The 9,785-nt window shown below is 29.2% G+C and overlaps 3 pseudogenes; all 3 read right to left on the bottom strand.

Moving 5' to 3' along the window:
- Window positions 1-8,701: 8,701 nt before the first annotated feature.
- On the bottom strand, window positions 8,702-8,820 carry LOC132275494 (U2 spliceosomal RNA; annotated as a pseudogene).
- A 144-nt stretch (window positions 8,821-8,964) lies between these two features.
- Window positions 8,965-9,086, bottom strand: LOC132275833 (U2 spliceosomal RNA; annotated as a pseudogene).
- A 579-nt stretch (window positions 9,087-9,665) lies between these two features.
- On the bottom strand, window positions 9,666-9,780 carry LOC132275501 (U2 spliceosomal RNA; annotated as a pseudogene).
- Between the last annotated feature and the right edge of the window lie 5 nt (window positions 9,781-9,785).

The raw sequence follows: 9,785 nt of genomic DNA, 5'->3' as shown, positions 1-9,785 counted from the left end.
TAAATACTGAAACTCTTTGGTCCGTATTTTACTCTAGAATTCTAGATTTATAGAATTCTCAATTTATGTATCCCTTCTTCCTTCCTCCATGCCTTTATTTATAGGCTTCTTGGATTAATAGGATGATGACATGTGTCCTCTCCTAATAATGACATGATCATAACTCGGTCGGGCTGGATATATTATGATAATTATCCATAAAAAATAATTATTATGATTTATTTTTATATCAGTTAATAAATATTTTATTATGATTGATTTTATTAGGTAATTGTTAGAGTTTTATAGTAATTATGTTTATAAAAACTATTTTTATATCAATTAATAAATATTTTTTTATATAAATAATTCTTGTCTAATTAGATTTTCTTTTATTAAAAAACTCATAATAAATAGATAAATTGATAATTTGTGTTAGAGTTTTATAGAAACTTTGAAAGCCTGGACAAGCTTAGAATCAAATAAGAATCAAAACACCACTTTCAAATTACCTAATAAAATTAATCACCACTTTCAAATTACCTACTAAAATTCAAATTACAAATTACCTAATAAATATATACTATTATTAAAAGAGTTTCTATAAAACTCTAACACAAAATAATTCTAGCAACATTATAGGACAATCGACTTTCAGTGTTAACTTATGTGGGGGAGCTAATGAATTAAGGAAATCTTCTTGATAATAGGTCCCGTATCATCGGTAGCTTTGTCAAAGCTATAATACGTAGTAAATAAATATTTTTAAGTTTTTTATTATAAGTATTTATTTATTTATTTATATTTTATATATTAATTAATAAATATTTTTTATATTAATAATTCTTGATGTTTCTATAAAGCTCTAACACAAAATGTAAAAATATATTACCTATTTCTAAAAATTTCTATATTATTATTAAAAGACTTTCAATAAAACTCTAACACAAAATATAAAAAAAATATTTATTAATTGATATAAAAATAATTTCTATAAAACTCTAACACGAATAACCTATTTATCTATTTGTTTCTAAATTTTTTTATTAATTAATATAAAAAGAGTTTAATTCAAATTATAAATTAACTAATAAAATTAAACTCAAACTCAATCACCACTTTCAAATTACCTAATAAAATTCAAATTACAAATTACTACAATATTCAAATTTAATCAAAAAAAATACAATTAAATTAATCAATCAAAAGTCATCGACAATGATGGTTAAGCAAAAAGCTTGTTGGTTATGAATATAAAACTATGAAAATGACAGTTAATGGCAACATGAGGGCAGATCCATTGGCCGTGCTTATTGACAGTAATGGTTGTGACTGGATGTCAATTAAATTTATTATATTGAAAGAATAAAAAACAATATTCAAATTTAATCAAAAATATATATATAATTACAACCCTATATATATATATATATAATAATAATAATAAATTAATGAATTACTCTACCAATAGGGAGTGGGGGTGACACGTACCTTGCAAAAAAAAAAGCTTCGATCCTAGCAAAACTTGACTAAAGAGAAGAAGATAAAGACAATTGATTAGGTTTTTATTTTTATTTTTGTATACATTAAATGTAGCAATATATATAATAAAACAATGCATGATCAAAATATGATACCCCACATTTTCTACGCATAAGTTGATTAGGCTTATACACGAAAAATGAGAGATATCAAAAACAATTGATAATATACAAGCATGGAATACAAAATGATCATAATAGAAGAATTTAGATAGAAAAGGAAAACTAAATAATAAAACATACATCCGTCCTTTATTAAATACAATACTCCTTTATACATACTTGGAAATCCTATGTCAAGGATTCCTAAATACAAACCCGAAAGTTCAACGTCGGAAGTAAATAAAACTGAAATCAAAATAATACATAAAACTTCTACCCTAAACAAGACCGTAAGAGTGGATGATTTCGGATGGTGGTCCCACACTGCTAAGCCTCAACCTTGAAACGGGTACTGATAAGTTTCTGAAATAACAACAATGGTAGGTCAAACTCACGAGCAAGTTCTCTCTAATATGACCCAAATCAGAGAATCAAATAAATTATTCATTATTATTCGGAAGTATACTATATCTGTATATTTCCTAATGAAACTACACAATGTATAATAAGACCTCAACCAGAATAGACGGTGATCACTTAGGACTAGTTTGGTGTGATGGAATGAATTAGAATGGAATGAGAATGGAATGTGAAGAGAATAGAATGGTCATTCTTTTTGTTAAAAAGTGGAATGATTTTGATGGAATGGGCATTCTGCAAGAATAGTGGGGAATGATGATTCCAACTTTAAAATTGGCACCAAACACGAGAATGGAAAAAAAACCATTCCATTCTACTTTCTTTTATTCAGTTCCACCACACTAAACTAGTCATTAGACTCACACGAGGTGGTTGAGTGTCTCCTTTCCCTACTTGGGGAATCGGCTATTTATACACAGTATATTATAAGTTCTACACAGTGGGAACACATCTCAACTCTCAAGGTACTAATGAATATGTTGCGCATATCACTTAGGCAACACATGCCAATAATATTAATACACATACCCTGACATCACACATCTGTTTATGGCAACGAATGCATAAGGTATAAATGAATCTAAACTTATTAGTCAACTCACATTATTCTATATGGCAACACATCCATGTAATATAAATGCGACTTAATTTATTAATCAGTCCACTTAACTACCTGAAATGCACACAGCATAATAATAATGATTTATATTTCATTAACAACATAAATAATCCCATAATGTATAATAGACAATTTATACGATTAAAATCATGCAATCATTTAATTTAACATTAATGATTAAAACCATTTAATAATAACACAATTAATAATTAACAATATCATTAAATTAATTACATTTGTTTAATTGCGATCCGCACTGGAAACAATACAATTAATATTTAGAAATATTAATCGGACATGATAATAATTAACGGGTAATAAAATAATAATTTAATATCCCGTGAAACTCGTAAATACCAACCATAGGCCCAAAAATGAAAGTTTAAGATTCTGGAAATTATAAAATAGTCCCTATAGGTATTCTGGACCTTTCAAGCAGCTGCAGAGGTCCCACACCCCCCCTACGCGCCGCCCAAAGCCTCCCTACGCACTGCCACCTTTTCCCCACTCACACACGCGCTTACACGCACCTCTACACGTGTCTGGAGTCTGCCATGCGCTGCCACAGGCGTGCTGATGCTTCCTGCTGACGCGGTGTGTTCTAATTAGTCTGTTGTACCAGACTTCTGTGGACGCGCTTTACTGGATCGATATGATGATCATCCTTTAATCTAACGGGTCCTAATTTGCGCGTACCATAATATTGTGTACTGCGCTACACTGAATCGATCTGATGATCAAATACCCCTTTAACGGCCGCTGGATCCATGCGCACACTAACTACAGTGTGCCGTATCACACCGGATTACTCCGGTCCTCTTCCCCGCTGAAATTACAGAAAATTCTCGAAAAATTCCAGAAAATTCTAAAAAGCCCCTAAAGCCTTAAATAATTATTTTTAGCTATATTTTAATTACATAGGTTAATAAACAAATATCAAACACCCTAAATAATTAAAATTTCACTACTTTAGTAAACTAAAAATTAATTTATTAAAATTCCTAGCATGATTTATAACCTTTAAATAGCCGAAATAAATTAAATGATTAATTTATTGATTCAAAGGGGAAAAGTAGATAATAACTTGCCTTAAGGATTTGAAACAAATCCGCCAATTGCGCGTAGTCAGGTTAAATTCTCCTTCATCAGTCTAAGGCTACTCCTTTCACTTTTCTTCTCTTTCTCTCTTATAAAATAACTGTATGATATTTTAATTTTTCTAACTTCCATTCTCATCAACCAAAGCTAACTAATATTTATACAAACTAATATAATATAAATATTACAAATATCTAACTTTATATTAAATATCAAAACATTCCTACCTAGTCTAATTTAATATAATGCAATGTAGTCAACCTATCTGACATAAAATTATATAATAGTAAATGAAATCCTATCAGTCAAACTAATATTTAATTGAAATCGTGACATTTTTATTCTTTACGTAATAATGCACTACAATACAAATGTACTACTTTAATTAACTAATATTAATTAATATAAAACATAACCAATAAAATATATAAACTAACATTATAATATATATAACATACAATTAATATTACGTGCACAAATAAATAAAATAAATTTAATAATTTAACATACACAATTAATAGGTGAATAAATCTACACATTAAATAATTAACCCAATACATAATTAATTTAAATAAACTCTTTAAAAATAAGAGGCATTACACAAAATAAAAGATTAATAATAAGAAGAAGAGAAAAACAATTGATTAGGTTTTTTTTTTTTTGTATACAATAAATGTAGCAATATAGATAATAAAACAATGCATGATCAAACAAAACATAAGATTAATAATAAAACAATGCATGAGACACGTACCTTGGAAAAAATAGAAAATTGATGTGATTAGATCAAGACAAAAAAAGACATATATATATATATATATATATATATATAAAGAGTATAGATTTCAAAACCTAATACTTAAAATTCACGGAAGGGCTAAACACAAAATATAAAATATAAAAACAGTCATTTACCTAATAAAACTCAAAACCTAATAATTAAAATTTACAATTAATAAGAACAGTCCTCTTCATAATTAAATTTATTATATTGAGAGAACAATAACAATATTGAAATTTAATAAAAAAAATTATATTAATTAATAAAAACAGTCCTCCTCGTAATTAAATTTATTATATTGAGAGAATAATAACAATATTGAAATTTAATCAAAAAAAAATTATAATAAAAGATTAATGAATTACTCTACCAATAGGGGGTGGGGGTGACACGTACTTTGGAAAAAAAAAGCTTCGATCTTGGCAAAACTTGGACTAATAAGAAGAAGAGAAAGACAATTGATTAGGTTTTTTTTAATTATTTTTGTATACATTGAATGTAGCAATGTATATAATAAAATAATGCATAATCAAAATATAAGATAAATAATAATAAGAAAAATAGAAAGACAATTGATTAAGTTTTTTTTATTTTTGTATACATCAAATGTAGCAATATATATAATAAAACAATGCATGGTCAAAACATAAGATTAATAATAAAACAATGCATGGGCAAATAATAAAACAATGCATGATGAAGACATAGGTAATGAGTTACTCTATCAATAGGGGAGCGGTGGCAGGTACCTTGGGAAAACAGAAAATTGATGTGATTAGATGAAGGCAAAAATAGACTTATACATATAGAAAGAGTATAGATTTAATTAACAATTTTTTTATATATATTTTGTGTTAGCGACCTTATTCGACTCCAAAATGGACTCTTTTATGAGGAGAACTAATTTTATATTTTGTGTCTTGCTACAATCGTGAATTCTTCCATGAATTTTAATTATTAGGTTTTGAATTTTATTAGGTAATGGACTGTTTTTATATTTTGTGTGTAACCGTGAATTCTTTCGTGAATTTTAATTATTAGATTTTGAATTTTATTAGGTAATGGACTCTTTTATGAGGAGGATTGTTTTTATATTTCGTGTCTAGCTTCCTACTGCAATCGTGATTTTAATTATTAGATTTTGAATTTTATTAGGTTTTGAAATTTAAACTCTATTTATATTTTGTTAATTTGATTTTTATTATTAGATTTTGAATTTTATTTGGTTATTTTGTCTCTAGCTTCCTACTGTAATCGTGATTTTAATTATTAGATTTTGAATTTTATTAGGTAATAGACTCTTTTATGAGGAGGATAGTTTTTATATTTTGTGTCTAGCTTCCTATTGCAATCCTGATTATTAGATTTTCAATTTTATTAGGTTTAACTTTTAAACACTTTTTATATTTTGTTAATTTGAATTTTATTAGGTAATTTTGAATTTTATAGAATTTATATCAATTAATAAATAAATATTGAAATACTGAAACACTTTACACATTTAATAATATAATATAGATATAGATATATATATATATATATGGTAAAGTGCATTAAACCCTCCTGAGCTTTCTTCTCTTTCCCACAAAATCCCCCTAAGCTATGACAAAGACACTTAACTCCCTAAACTATTTAATTTGTTGCAAATATTAACCCACCGTTAAAAATTTAACAGAAATGAGAGCACTTAAGTCACGTGAGGGGTCAACCAATTTTAAAATGACAAAATTAGCCCTTATGACACAACTTGAGGTTTCAATTTATGGGGTTCTCAATTTCTCTTTGTAGACGCACTCTAGACGCACACTATCTCTCTACACCTGCAAGTGTTCTTAGAGGAATTGGATGTCGGATGATGATAATGTGATGAAGATTTGGATGTCGGAGGCGCTACGGAGTTTTTGGAGGAATTGGCGGCAGTGGTCGCATGGGGCGGTGGAGACGGTTATGCAGAGGAAGCGAGGCTCGACGTGGACGACGAGGTTGGTAGCGAGAAACTGCTCGGCGCGGACTCTGTGATGGAGGGGGAGGCTGGGGAATTCGAGGTTGACGCCGAGAAAGATCCGGCCATGAGCCCAGACCGACGGCTCCAACGGAGAACTTGGAGATTGGTGGGCGTGCAAGGTTTTCTTTGATGGGTTGATGTGATCAAATAAGCTCTTTAGCTGAATTCAAAGCAACCATTAATGATTCGAGTTCTTGAACCTCATCATCGTCGTCATCTCGAACTTCTTCATTGCCAAGTTCTTCGTCGCCGTCGTTCAATTCCTCAAACAGAGGGCTCAATAGCTTCACTCTTTTTTGTTTTCGGTAAGTTAATAGCTTCACCCTCTGAAGCAAATTACCGTACATCTTCTTCAAGGTGTGTCGGCACTCGGGTAGCCCAGAAATGTCCCTTATGCTCTCTCCCAGTCCCAGTTGACTTCGTCCATTGTAATAGCATGGATCACCAATTAAAGTTATACGAAATACTCACAAAAATTAAGGATTTTAGAGCAATTGAGAGACCCATATGAGAGACTTGCTTGAATTTTGATGGTTTTAGTTTGATCTGGGAAGGGATGGAAGACCATGTTGGTCCTATTAAAGAGGAAATATATCATCAATGATCCATAGACATACATAAACCTGAAAAGCACAAGCAATACATATACAATATATATTGATGAACACATAAATAAATCGTAATGGATATGTATATATAGACACCATCCATGTTTGTGGTATATGTGCAGAAATTGAAGGGCATTAATCAGTATGCATGATGGAAGCAATCTAGGTTTGTACAACATCACTGAAACAGATGAAAGTGAGGGACTGTTTGGCGTAGAGAAAAAAGTCAAATAAAACAATGGTGATAACTGATGAGGTTGATGTGCTGTCAATTTTCTATTAGACATTGAGATTGTACTTGCCACATCAGTAGCTGAACGATGTCGTTCAACTTTAGGCCTAAAAGGTAATTTTCTATATCTGTTAATGGCTCATTAACTGTGTGCAACAAAAATGATAGTTTAGGGGGTTTTGCTTACTTCAGGGTTTCTTGCAATCCGGTCATAGTTCAGGAATTTAGTGCACTTTACCCATATATATATATATATATATATATATATATATATATATATATATATATTTGCACAGGAAAGTCTTCACAAAACTGTCCTCGTTTTCTCTCTTAATCTAATTATACAGTATCAACCCTAATACCACTCGCCATCGCCACCTCCACCAACCACTTCCCACCCTTCTTCTCTCTCTCCGCTTACCACCACAATCTCCATCCTCACAATCACCACCCACCATCGCCGTCACCACCCACATTTGCCGCCACCACCCACCACTGTCCACAACCACCCCCAATTACTTCCCTTTCTTACACACACATATACACACTACACAGGCGCGCACACACCACAATCACATCACCACCACCACCATCGCACACAACCCACAACCGCGTGCAGCAAAAGAAGCAAAGATGATCGCCAGGCACAGATTCGAGACCACCAAACTCACCTCCCCACCGGATATTAGGGGTGAACAAAAGAATCGTGGAACCGGAACCGAATTTTCGCTTCTCACGGTTCTGGTTCCGGTTCCTAAAATAAGGAACTGTTGATACCGGTTCTGCTTCTTAGCTCACAGTTCTGTTCCGGAACCGGAACTGATATATATATATATATATATATATATATATATATATATATATATATTACTATATAATTATACTTGGGCTACTAGTACTGGGCTGTGCCGCTGTGAGCTGTGCAATTTATTAATTTATCAATCATCCACTAATCTAGTATCAGATAGACAAATATTGGATAAAATAATAAAATATCAAAAATTAAAATCACAAATTCAAAACTCAAAACTCAAAAACCTAAACCTAAGTTTACCTAAGTTCCTAACCTCTCAAGTCTCAAACTCACTCCGCAACAGATATAGATTATTTTAATACGTAACTTTTAACTTAATTAAACAATTACCCATTTAATTTTAATTGGTAATTTATTTTATTACAAATTTAGTTATGAAATACTGAAAAACTGAAACTCTTTGCACATTTTATAATAGTATAGATATAGATTATTTTAATACGTAACTTTTAACTTTATTAAACAATTACCTATTTAATTTTAATTGGTAATTTATTTTATTAAAAATTTAGTTCAATATCGTGCTCCACATAATACAGGGCTGGTAGCCCTTGTATCAGATATTAAATCAATAAGAATAGATAATAGACTTGATCTTAGCCAAAAGCCCGATGAATGTATGATTAATATTTCTTTATGTCTATATTTTCATAAGAGATTTCTATGCAATCATTTATAATTATTTGCACATTTAATAATAATATAGATATAGATTATTTTAATACATAACTTTTAACTTAATTAAACAATTACTTATTTAATTTTAATTGGTAATTTATTTCAATATCATGCTCCACATAATACAGGGCAATGGCCCTTGTATCAGATATTAAATCTATAAGAACAAATACTACACTTGATCTTAGCCAAACGGCTGAGAAATGTATGATTAATATTTTTTTAGATTTATATTTTTATAAGAGGTTTTCATATAATCATTTACAACTATGTGGGACAATTAAACTTTTTTTATATCAATTAATAAATATTTTTTTATATTAATAAATAAATATTGAAATACTGAAACTCTTTGCACATTTCATAATAATATAGATTATTTTAATACGTAACTTTTAACTTAATTAAACAATTACCTATTTAATTTTACTTGGTAATTTATTTTATTAAAAATTTAGACAATTAAACACTTTTTATATTAATTAATAAATATTTTTTATATTAATAAATAAATACTGAAACACTGAAACTCTTTGCACATTTAATAATTTTATAGATATAAATATAGATATAGATTATTTTAATACGTAACTTTTAACTTAATTAAACAATTACCTATTTAATTTTAATTAGTAATTTATTTTTAAAAAAAATTTAGTTTTGAAATACTGAAAAATTGAAACTCTTTGCACATTTAATAATAGTATAGATATAGATTATTTTAATACGTAACTTTTAATTTAACTAAACAATTATCTATTTAATTTTAATTGGTAAATCATTTTATTAAAAATTTAGTTCAATATCGTGCTCCACATAATATAGGGCTGCTGGCCCTTGTATCAGATATTAAACCAATAAAAACAGATAATAGACTTGATATTAGCTAAAAGGGCGAGGAATGTACG

The sequence above is a fragment of the Cornus florida genome, unplaced genomic scaffold, assembly GCF_030987335.1.
Source record: "Cornus florida cultivar Cherokee Brave unplaced genomic scaffold, ASM3098733v1 CherokeeBrave_3.0.0_Hap2_Chr09, whole genome shotgun sequence".
Lineage (NCBI taxonomy): Eukaryota > Viridiplantae > Streptophyta > Magnoliopsida > Cornales > Cornaceae > Cornus > Cornus florida.
This window is presented reverse-complemented; position numbering and strand designations above follow the sequence as displayed.